Source organism: Neomonachus schauinslandi, chromosome 3 (assembly GCF_002201575.2).
Source record: "Neomonachus schauinslandi chromosome 3, ASM220157v2, whole genome shotgun sequence".
In the NCBI taxonomy this organism is placed as follows: Eukaryota; Metazoa; Chordata; class Mammalia; order Carnivora; family Phocidae; genus Neomonachus; species Neomonachus schauinslandi.
In genome coordinates this window covers 185,139,215-185,150,066 of record NC_058405.1, presented here as the reverse complement: position 1 = coordinate 185,150,066, position 10,852 = coordinate 185,139,215, and the positions used below count along the sequence as shown (strand labels likewise).

The window sequence follows — 10,852 nt, the reverse complement described above, 5'->3', positions numbered from 1 at the left end:
CCTCCTCCAGTCCCCCGACAGCACGCTCTACTGACAAAGTTTAACTCTCAAAGGAGAAATAGCTCTGGGGTGCAGCTCCATTATTGCAGAGCAGACAGTGAAGATGGTTTTGGAAGCCGAGAATCAATAGATGAGTAACTGGTGCATATATGTTAAAAAAGAATACAATATGCTTGAGAAAACTGACTCAGAATGAGCAACACCAAGACATATTTTAGTAAATTGACTGGATATTAAGGGAGGGGGAATCCTTTAATAATCGAAGTGAAGAAGAACAAGTGACTTACAAGGGAAAGAAAATTAGATTATCATCAGATTTTTCAACAGCACTTCTTTGTATCCGAAAAAAAATGGTGTGAGCTATCTAAGGCAGAAGTGTGAGCCAAGGAATTTATATTCAAGAAAACTGACTTTCAAGTGTAAAAGGTACACACTGTTATCAGTGTACAAGAACTCAGGGAATACTGTTCCCATGAGCACTTCCTGAAGAATTTACTAGAGAACAAGACTCAGACTGCCAAAATTACTAGCTACATCAGCATAAGAACTAGCAGACAGCATTAAATACATAGTAACTGGTAGAACCAAAACTATATGAGGCTTAAAAGGCAGAGAATATGGTATATGAAGAGTATAAGCTCTATTGATGTAGCTACAGAACAGCTATAAACATTGGGGTACAAACTTTTTTTTTTTTTTAATATGGAACACTTCACGAATTTGTGTGTCATCCTTGTGTAGAGGCCATGCTAATCTTCTCAGTATCATTCCAGTTTTATTCTGTGTCCTGCTGGAGCGAGCATGAGAACTTTTAAACTCTTCTCAGTTATCATTCTGCTGGTAGCAGCATTAGTACTGATATTCCCTGTTGTGTGTGTAATGTTGCCTAAAACAAATGAGTAATTATGAGCTATTTTAACTATCGTCCCCTGTGTCCTAAAATCAGGATGCTCAGTGTGGAAGAAAGAAGAGACAGCTGTAATTTTTTAAAAGATTTAAATAAAAAATCCATAGTCCTGAAATTTAATTGGAAAAACAGTATGAACTTGTGAGGTATTTAATCTATCATTCTATCTATACCTAAGAGCTCTGTCCATTCAAAATGCCTGGAAACAAGGACAATTCATAGCAGTGAGCATCCCTGGAGTCCACATTGTGGTCACAAAAGGCCATTTCCCACTAAAAGTCAGGGCTGTACGGAGAAATGACTGACAGCAGGAGGAGAAAATGTACAAAAGGCGTCTGGACCATCCTGACATAAATAGAGGCATGCAAGCCACCATGGATAGGCTATATGTAGACTAGGGTAATGTCAAAAGAACCCAGAAGCCAACCCACAGGGGTTCCCACTGACCAAAGATAGGACAATTTGAGCTTTGAACATTGTAATAATTGCAACAAATTCAAACTCATCAAATTTATTTAAATCTGTGAGTTCATGACGATACTGAAAAAATGAACTTGGTCACCTGCAGAGGATAATAAGGAGCTTATTATTCTGCAAACTGATAAATATAGGGAATAAAGGAAGCATTTATCCTGCCTCTTCTACATGAGCTATACCACTGGGTAACCTCATGGTAGATGAGAGGAAGCATCTGTTTATAAAGAAATCCAGCAAATAATTGAAAAAGAAATGATGGAATTAAAATATCATCATTTGGTAGTGGTGGCAGCTGTGGTTCTTTTCATTACCTCATGTAGAACACTGGAACAGTCTCATCAACGATGCCATCATCTGTTTAACACTCTCAAGACATTTTCTCAAAGCCTATTTACTTATAAATTGTGTGGAATCACAAAATTAATAAGCAATAAAATGTGAATCATAGCACAATGAAAACAATATATGTCACCACCCTTAAAACTAATGATGTAATGTATGGGGATTAACATAAAAATTAAAAAAAAAAAATTAAAAAAAAAAATTTAAAAAAAAAAATATATGTCACCACCTTGAATCCCCAGTGAATTAATGAATCTAGGAACTGAGCATCCGTAGCTACAAACACCACAAAGGGAGCGGCAGCCTGACATTACGTGGCCCCTGATGAAGGAAGGATAGGAAGGATAGGAAGGAAGGATACCGAGTCAAGCTTCTAGATCCAGCGGACAATGAGCAGCAAATACAAAGGGCAGCAGAGCATATGGAACTGTCCCAGGAGCGGGCAGCAAACAAACCCCAGACAGTGGGAAACGCTACAGTCCAAGGGCTTGGATTCTTCAACAGATAAAATGAAAGGAAAGGAGAGGGATAAGAGGAGACTCTGAAGATTAAAGAGAGGTAAAGATGTATTTTTAAAAGTGGGCAAGACTGGGGTGCCTGGTTGGCACAGTCAGTTAAACATCCAAGTCTTGGTTTTGGCTTAGGGTCATGAGATCAAGCCCTGGGTCAGGCTCCACACTCAGCGAGGACTCTGCTTGAGATTCTGTCTCCCTCTCCCCCTGCCTCTCCCGCTCATGCGCTCGCTCGCTCTCTCAAATAAATAAATCTTAAAAAAAAAAAGTGGGCAAGACTGAACCATAGCTTCTAGAGATGCACACTTGGATGCTGAAACTATAAAGAAACACAAGGGGGGCGCCTGGGTGGCTCAGATGGTTAAGCATCTGCCTTCGGCTCAGGTCATGGCCCCAGCGTCCTGGGATCGAGCCCCACATCGGGCTCCTGGCTCAGTCGGGAGTCTGCTTCTCCCTCTCCCTCTGCCTCTCCCACTGCTCATGCTCTCTCTCTCTCTCTCTCTGTATCTCTGTGTCTCAAATGAATAAATAAAATCTTTAAAAAAAAAAAGAAACACAAGGAAGTGGTTACTATAAAAACCAGGCAGTGGTTACTCTTGGTGGTGGGGGTCAGGGGGGACATGACTGTGATTAGGCCCAGGAACGTGGGGGAGCTGCTGGGGTGGCTGCAACATTCCACCTCTTGTGTTACAAGAGCATTTAGGGTGCTTGCCTTACAATACTTCATTAAGCTCTACCTTTGTTTTGCATATTTCTATATCTCTATTTCAAAAGAGTTTTAAGTAAAAAGATTTTTTAAGTAAAAAGATTTAAAAAGGAATGTTGGGGTGCCTGGGTGTTGCAGTTAAGCGACCTGGCTTGGTTTTGGCTGGGGTCGTGATCTCAGGATCATGAGATGGAATAAAGCGACAGGCTCGCACTGAGCACAGAGTCTGCTTAAGACTCTCTCTCCCTCTCCCTCTGCCCCTCCCTCCTGCTCTCTCTCTCCCAAATAAATAAATCTTTAAAAAAATAATAAATAAAAAGGAATGTTAAAAAAATTGATGCACATGTCACTTAACACCATGGTACAAACAGCACACTTCAGGAAATCTTGAGCTTTTCCAAAAGCCTGGCTATTGAGAGGCAATAGAAGCCACCTTGCCACAGGAAAGTCTCTCTCTGAAGACCTCTGTGCCCATTTGGACTGGGTGGACTTCATGGTGGGGGTAGGGAAGAGTACAGCAGGAAAGTGAGGCCTGTACTGGACAGCCTGAGGACACAATGGGCAGCCAGTGAACGCAGTGTGGATGGGGTGGCGCGTGGAGGTGGGGTTTCCTATCTAAATACATCCTAAGCACTGCCTAGCATATGCAGCTGAAACGCAAGACCCTGTCTCAACCATAGCATCTCCTAGGTGGCCCGCCGGGCCCCTGGCCAGTGGGGATGGCTGGAGATGTCACAACCAGCTTAAAGGCCTGAGGCACATGGAGACCTGCAGAACAGTGTCTCGGAGGCAGGAACCACTATTGTGGTCCAGCTGTCAACTCCTTTATGTCAGAACTACACCCCCATCCGGGTAGACATGCCTGTACTCTATGATTCTGTCCTCCCAGTCATAGCTGATTGGACCAGAGAGGGACACCCTACGCTGGAGGTAGTAGACCCGGGCAGTTTGCTGTCCAGCCTCTATGTCCCCTCCCACTCGTAGTAGCACCTCAAATTTCTTTTCAGACACCTCCCTTCTCCCATGTGGTCAGGGTAGGATCACCTCATCTCCAGTTTAAGCTTAGATTAAACCAATAAAATATCCCTATCTCCAGGTGTTCAAGGAGGGGTTAGGAGTCCAGGCACAGGCCAATCACTGAATGTCATTCCCTTGGCCCGTGATTGGTTGAGAGAGGGGCACCTGACCCAGGCTGGTCCAATTAGAATGAACCTTACAACTGCTGTAGGGAGTGATGAAAGCCCCGGAGTCCCTCACTTCCGTGCGACCTGCAGTGAGGATCAAAGGTGTAGGACTGCTACAGCTTCTCTTGATCTTGAGGGAAGGTGCCCTGAGAATAAAGCCAGAACTCAAAAGTGTGCAGAGCCATGGACATTGCAGAGAAATGGAGCAAGTTCCTTTCTTTCTTTTTCTTTCTTTTTTTTTAAAGATTTTATTTGAGAGAGAGAGAGCACGTGCATGTGTGCACAAGCAGGGGGAGGAGCAGGGAGGGGGAAGACGGAGGGGGAAAGAATCTCAAGCAGACTCCCCGCTGAGCGTGGAGCCCAACACCAAGAGATCATGACCTGAGCCGAAACCAAGAGTCAGGTGCTTAACCAACTGAGCCACCCAGGCGCCCCATGGAGCAAGTTTTCTGACGACATTCTGAGCCTCTGGAGGCCAGTTTAGTCATTCCTCTGGATTTTATTACATGAACCAATATTCCCCCCTTCCTTTTTTTTTCTTTTCTTTAAATTGAGCAAGTTTGCAACAGGTTTCCCACACTTGCAACTGGAGGTATATTAGGAATGTTATAGCTGCAAGTAACAAAATGCTACTAACAATGACTTAAACAAATACGGGTATACTTTTTGCGCAAAACAAGAATTCCAAAAGATGATGGCCTAGGACCGCTCACGTAGCTCAGCAATGTCATGCGCACACACAAATGCATGTAAAGGTCATGGCACCTGAATAAGGCCTGGATTGTACCAATGTCAATTCCTGGTTTAGATATTATACTAAAGTTAAGAGAGATGTTAGCACTGGTGGAACTGGGTGAAAGGTACACAGGGTCGCTACTATTTTTGCAACTACTTCTATAGTGGAATCTAAAATTATCTCAAAATTAAATGTTATTTTTTTTAAGATTTTATTTATTTATTTATTAGAGAGCGAGCGAGAGAGAAACAGCATGAGAGAGGAGAGGGTCAGAGGGAGAAGCAGGCTCCCCGCTGAGCCGGGAGCCCGACATGGGATTCGATCCCAGCACCCTGGGATCATGACCTGAGCTGAAGGCAGTCGCTTAACCAACTGAGCCACCCAGGCGCCCTATTTATTTATTTTTTAAAGATTTTATTTATTTGACAGAGACACAGCGAGAGAGGGAACACAAGCAAGGAGGAGTGGGAGAGGGAGTAGCAGGCTTCCCGCAGAGCAGGGAGCCCGATGCAGGGCTCAATCCCAGGACCCCAGGACCATGACCTGAGCCGAAGGCAGACTGAGCCACCCAGGCGCCCCAAAATTAAATGTTTTTTAAAGAAGATATGTAAGGGCTTGATAAGTCTGCATATGATTTCAGGGCTTCCTATTGCCCTGATGCTCATCTAGCTCCTAGGGGTTAGGAGGCTGGGGCAGCATTCACGAGTCCCCTGCCCTTCACAATTCCACATTTCAGCAGCATCACCAGGCCCTCCCTATTACGCTGCTTCAATTTCTCAGTGAGATTGAGGACAGAACAAGACAGCTCACAGAGAGAGGCTAGCATACATGCAATTGTGTTCTATATTTCTGGAGGATGGGGAGGGCATGTGCATGCATATGTGCGTGCACACACACACGCACACACACACACCCCCTTACTCTGGCAACAACCTGGGACTCACAGTGCCACAATGACAGCCCTTGTCTAAGAGCTCCTGGGTGTCTCCTACCAGACAGAATTCATTTACCACTCTGGGACATACAGTCTTGGCCTTTCAAAAGTCATCTTCTTGTTCCAAACCCACCCATTTCAGATGAATAACTCGATTTGTATAGGAAATTAACCATCTTGACTGTTCTAAGTTCCCCCCAAGTCCATTGATGTCAACACCCCAGGACCCAGGCTTTGCCTTTGTCTAAAATAACACTGTTGAGCTTCAGGGTCCAACACCATTTCCTCAGCACCCTGGTGCACTGCTGCCCTCTGCTGGTAACTTCTAGGTAGTACTTAAAAATCGAAAAAAAGCAATGGTCCCAGCAGAGCAATGAGTCAGGGACAAGAACAAGAAAAGTCACAAAAGAAGAAACGCAATTGGATAATCAGCATATGAAAAGTATTAACCCTCACTGGTAATTAAAGAAATGCAAACCACAACATCAAAGAGATACTATTCCCCCTGAATCAGATTGGCTCTAATGGAAAACAATGGCAACGTCTAATGCAGTCCAGGGCTTATCACAAAACGAGGCAAACACAGAAAGTGCTCAAACCCAGCAGAGCACCCTCTGGAACCCACTAGGGCTCGGACATCCAGGCACCCTGTGGTGAAACCCTGGCTTGCATCACTGGGAGGAGTGTAAGTCAGCAGACCCTTCAGTGGGAGCTTGGGTCTATGCAGAAATGACCTTAAAATTCCAACTACTCTGGGGTATCTGGGTGGCTCAGTTGGTTAAGAAGCGTCTGCCTTCAGCTCAGGTCCTGATCTTAGGGTCCTGGGATCAAGCCCCATGTCAGGCTCCATGCTCAAGCGGGAGTCTGTTTCTCCCTCTCCCTCTGCCTTCCCCCAACTTGTGCATGTGCTCTCTCTCAAATAAATACATAAAAATCTTTTTTAAAATTCCAACTACTCTGAATCTCAAACGTTCCACCTCTAGGGATTTCTCCTAAAGAAGTTATCAGACACAGACAACTGAGTGAAGAAATTATAACCAGAAGCCAATCTTCAAACTGCCATGTTCTCAGGCAAAATGCCTTCATTCTTCTCCCAGAAGTCAAACAGGAAGCCATTTCAAAATTTAAAACTAAAAGAAAAAAAAATTAGAACGAAGCCTGTGGTTCCTTCGAAGCTGACCTCCAAGAGGCTGTCTTCATTGCTTGAAACCTTTCCCCTCCTTTCTTTCCACACCCACAGCAATGGGGCCGGATTTTACCCATTTCACACCTTTATTGTCTATCTCCCCACAAGAACAAAAGCTCCATGAAGTCAGAGGTATCATCTGGTTCCTTCATGACGCTTAGAACATGCCTGACACACTGTAGACCAACAATACAGCTACAGCATGGAGGGACTGATCCAGGTGGATGAGACAACACCCCACCATCCCAAAATGCTAGATGAAGGTGACAACTGTCGAAGACAAAGGACTGATATCTGTGTTAGAGATCTGTAAACCTCCACATGAATAAGAATATTTTTTCACATAAATAAAATACTGGGAGACCAGTTGTCCAATGACTGTACAAATTGATACACCTACATCATGGAATTCAAACTAGGGCACACCACTGTCCTTGCTGACATCTATTTCAGTTAGCTAATGCTGAGTAACAAGCTACCCCCAGCCTGAAGCTTAAATATTAGCAGCAGTTACAGGCAGTAACCAACATGATAGTTCCAACTTAAGATTTTTTTACTTTACCATGGTGCAAAAACAAGACACATTTGGTGGAAACTGTACTTCAAATTTGGAATTTGGATCTTTTCCCAGGCTCGCAAGGTGCAGTACGATCCTCTCGTGATGCTGCAGCTCCCCGCCAGCCACATGATCAGGGGGGTCAACAACGGATACACACAACCATTGTTTGTCACTTTCGGTATTAATGAATTACATGACATAGTCAACACTTTATTATAAAATGGGCTTTGCTGGGGCGCCTGGGTGGCTCAGTCGTTGAGCGTCTGCCTTCGGCTCAGGTCGTGATCCCAGGGTCCTGGGATCGAGCCCCGCATCGGGCTCCCTGCTCGGCGGGAAGCCTGCTTCTCCCTCTGCCACTCCCCCTGCTTGTGTTCCCTCTCTCGCTGTGTCTCTCTCTTCAAATAAATAAATGGAATCTTTAAAAAATAAAATAAAATAAAATAAAATGGGCTTTGCGTCAGATGATTTTGCCCCACTGTAGGCTAGTGTGAGTGTTCTCAGCATGTTTAAGGTGGGCTAGGCTAAGCTATGGTGTTTGATAGGTGTTTTAAATGCATTTTCAATTTATATTTTCAACTTACAATGGGTTTATCAGGACACAACCTCATCATAAGTCAAGGAAGAGCTGTACTGTATTTTGCTCACCGGTCTGCAGTCTGTGAGGGTTTGGCAAGAGCTTGTCTCTGCACCATTTGGTACCAGCCTCAAAGCTGGGCACTGGAATTACCTTAAGGCTTGCTCATTCTCAGGTAGCACTGTACTGTGAAGACTCTTTGGGCATCTGTCTCTCCCTTCTTCCCTCCCCCCTCCTGCCCCTGCCCCTCCAGGTGATCTCTCCAGCATGAGATCTCTCAGCAAAGCCAAGGGATTCCAAGGCATGCATCCCAAGAAAGAGCTTGGATTTTCGTATGCTGAGTATCACCTTCCTAATCTAGCCTGTCATTCAGCATCACTCCTGCCACATTCTATTCAATATTCAAGGGGTGGGGGAATCAGGCTCTACCTTTTGCGGGAGGAGTATCAAAGAATTTGTAGACATACTTTAAAACCACTACAATATGGAAAGATGTTCACAATCTATTAAGGGAAAAGAACAAATTATAGAATAATATGAACAGCCTGGGAGAGCAAGAACCTCTTTGCTGTCTCTGCATTCTCAGTCCTGGAGCCTGAACCTGGCCACCCCCAGCCTCCCAGAGGTACAGCCATGCCTTAATTTCAGATGTAGCCGGAGTCAGATCTGGATATAAATCCCAGTTCTGGCACATAGTAACTCAGAGCTGTTTCCCCAGTAGTAAAACCAGTTACAATAGTACTTACCTTACAGCTCTTGTGAGGATCCAATGAGCCACCCATTAGAAGTGCTTAACCCAGCACACAGTAGGTGCTCGGGTACTAGCGGCTCCCCCTGGACAAGCCTAGACCGGCGCAGGCCTCCACACCGGGGGCCAAGATCCCGCTGACCGGTTGCTGGCAGTGACAGGATGCCAGTCCACGTCCACTAGCGCCCCACAACAGCGGAGTGTGGCCTCCACCTTCTGGAGCTCCAGGCAACTGCAGCAGCCTCCATCCGCCCACGCCCGCACCAGGCTGCGCCTCTGCCGGGTCCCGTGGCCTTCCGGGCTGGGGAAGGCTTTCCTTCCACGGAGCACCATGGAGGCGTGAGAAGGGAGCACAGCCCCTGCTCTCAAGAAGCTCACAGTCTAGTAGGGGGGCAAATAAATTATAAAGGACTGTAATGCAGGAAATAGGTGGGAACACCATAAAAGGTGTAGGGTACCAAATGGTGCCGCTGGGGGTTATCCCCGGCAACGGGAGCTTTCGTAGATGAGCGTTTGCCAGGTGGACAGGGGCAGGGGAGGCAAGAAACGCAGACGGAGCAAACTGCACGAACGTAAAGAGGCCCAGTGGTGCAGATGGCCATGGCGCTTTCTGAACCACAGGAGCTCAGGGAGACTGGAGCATATGCGGTGAGAAGTGGAGGGACCTGTGACAGGGTCTGAGTCCACGGCACGACAGGCTTCTCAAGACCAGACAGAAACCTGGACTTTGGGGAGGGGAAGCCACTGCAGTTTGAAAGATCACGAGGGAGGCATCGGGAGGCTGGACTGTTGGCAGGGGAGGCTGCTGCCGCACAGCAGGGAAGCACGGAGAGGCGGAAATTTATGTTCTCCCAAAAATGTGTTGAAGCCCTAACCCTAATGTGACCATACTTGGGGATAGGCTTTAAAGAGGTAATTAAGGTTAAATGAACTCATAAAAGTGGGGTCCTAATCCAGTACGACCGGAATCCTTATAGGAAGAGACGGACACCAGGGATGCACACGCACAGAGGAAAGGCCATGTGAGGCCCCAGTGAGGTGACCATCTGCCAGCCCAGGAGAGAGGCCTCAGGAGACATCAAGTTTGCTAACACCTTGATCTTGGACTTCCAGCCTCCAGAACTGTGAGGAAATAAACTTCTTTTGTTTAAGCCCCTAGTCTGTGGTATTTTGTTATGCCAGCCCTACAAAACAGTACACTTGGCAACTGGTGGGTGCCATTTACTATCTGAGTAGAGCTGGAAAACAGCATGTAGAGATGCCCACCTCAGCTGCTGACTACACATGTTGGCAGAATGAGTGGAGAGAGATTTGGGTATTATGAATAGAAGTGGAACCATGAGAGTGAATCACAGAACCTATGGAGAATGTATAGAAATAAAATAAGAAGGTCACCATAGGGGCACCTGGGTGGCTCAGTTGGTTAAACGTCTGCCTTCAGCTCAGGTCATGATCCCAGGGTCCTCGGATTGAGTACTGCATCAGGCTTCCTGCTCAGTGGGGAGCCTACTTCTCCCTCTCTCGCCCCCTCCTCCCTGCTACTGCACTCTCACTCTCTCTCTCTCTCTAGCTCTCTAGCTCTCTCTCAAATAAAATCTTGAAAGGAAAAAAAAAAGGTCATGATGGAACCCTAGCAAATGCCTACTACTAAGACTCTAATGGAAGAGATGCCCCTGAAGAAATTTTAGAAGAGGCAGGGGAACACAAGGCGAATCTAGAGATTGGGACCATGAAAACTAAAATAACACTTAAATAAGTGGGCTCAACAGTGCCAACTATAACATAAAGATGAAGGCAGATAGGGGTGCCTGGGAGGCAGTCAGGTAAGCGTCAGACTCTTGATTTCGGCTCAGATCATATTTAGGCGTGAGAAAGGAAGTAGAGACAGAAAGGGTAGACAACGCTAGAGCTTGATTGTAAAAAAGAGAAAAAAGGTGGTGGCTCTGGACATCAGGTTCAGGGAGAGTTAAAGTACACAATTTCTTAT

At 45.8% G+C, this 10,852-nt stretch overlaps 1 pseudogene; it reads right to left on the bottom strand.

The window, feature by feature from the left end:
• Positions 1–696: 696 nt before the first annotated feature.
• On the bottom strand, positions 697–809 carry LOC123324402 (annotated as a pseudogene).
• Between the last annotated feature and the right edge of the window lie 10,043 nt (positions 810–10,852).